Below are 1544 nucleotides of genomic sequence, written 5' to 3'. Positions count from 1 at the left end.
CGCGCGCGCGGTAATGTCTTACCTTGATTCTGCGATCGCCAACTTGCTTTTCTGTCTGTTTGCGAGCGCCACGAGATTTGTACTATGGCTGCCCAAGCCCGCGAGAGTGTGCGCCCCCGAACACGTCATTGGTGCGCGCGAACTGACTTCCGGCGGCTGTTTTGGTAAGATCGCGATCCCGAACATGGAAAAACTGCAATCTGGCAAAGAATATCTCGCGAGCTTCATAAAACCTTCTCTAAAATGATCATTTTGCTCAGAAAACTCCTCAGATTGTGATCTTGCTGTAGTCTTTGTGTAAGAAAGAGTCCTTTAATTTTTTTAACACTTTTTTTTCAAGAGGAAGGAAGTGCCCCTGACACTACAACTTCCTGTTCCTGTCCAGCAGGCTCCTCCCACGTGCTTTGTGCATGTGTTGTTCACTTTCATTTGGATTTGGAGCTGGAAGGATCACTTTTTGTGTCTGTCTGCTGCATCACACCATTTTTTTGGATTTATTTGAGGAATTTTTGATTTGAGATTTAATTTACGACAAGTAAGTTGGAGAATTGGTGTTTTTGTTTCATTGGGGCTTGTTTGTACCTACATTTTTCTGGGATTTTTATTGTTTTTAAAAATTATTGTTGTGGTGGGTGGCCTGTACTACTTTCAATATGGGCCTAGTTGTTTTTCTCTGCAATTTCAGCCAGTAGGGTACCCATGGGTCCATGTTTTGTGGTGTCTGTAGAATTTCTACATCATGTAGGGCATGGATGGCATAGGATTGAAATGCTAAACGTGGCTGTGGTGTATTTCACTGTTGGTGTGTGTGTGTGATTTACCTTTGTTGGATGTGTGTGCTTGTGGCCTAGTAGTCTTCCACTAGGCCCAGAGGTAGTCAGCCTCCAAGCTGTGGTGCGTGATTTTAAATGTACAGTTGGTGTTGTCTGGTGATTTTCCTTTACTCCATGGATGGCTTTAAATTTTGTTGCAAAAGGTGTGTTTGGGGTGCAATAGCATTTTTTGGGCGTGTGCTAAACAAATTGGGCTATTTTGGCCTGCATTTAAGGCAAGGGATTCAGCTCGCGAACTTTCGGTAACTCTGCACAGCGCGACAACGCGGACTTACAGTTTTCGTCATTTTTGCGCTCGCAATATGCGTGTTCGCGCACGCGAGAAAGCCTTTTTGTACAGTTCGCGATCCCGAACACGCAGCTTTTGCAATCTGGCAAACAATATCTCGCGAGCAACATAGACCCTTCTCGAAAACGCTTTTTTGTGCATTTCTGCACAAAAAACTCCTCAGGCTGTCATTGAGCTGTAGGTTTGGAGCAGGGAGAAGCTGTTATTTGTCTGGAAAACATTTTTATGAGAGGGATTAAGTTCCACAGACACTACAACTTCCTCTTCCCGTCCTTTCCAATCACTTTTTGTGTGTTATTGTGGTGGGGGGGCTGAGCATGTGTGTGGCGGCCATTTTAGGAAGGCATGCATTGTGCCTTTGCCATAGGCGTCCATTGACTGTCTCCCATTTCTTGTGGTTGTTGTGGGTGCGTGGCGGCCAT

This window comes from Triturus cristatus, chromosome 8 (genome assembly GCF_964204655.1).
Source record: "Triturus cristatus chromosome 8, aTriCri1.1, whole genome shotgun sequence".
Taxonomy (NCBI): domain Eukaryota; kingdom Metazoa; phylum Chordata; class Amphibia; order Caudata; family Salamandridae; genus Triturus; species Triturus cristatus.
The sequence above is the reverse complement of the archived record's forward strand: the minus strand, read 5'-3'. Positions refer to the sequence as shown.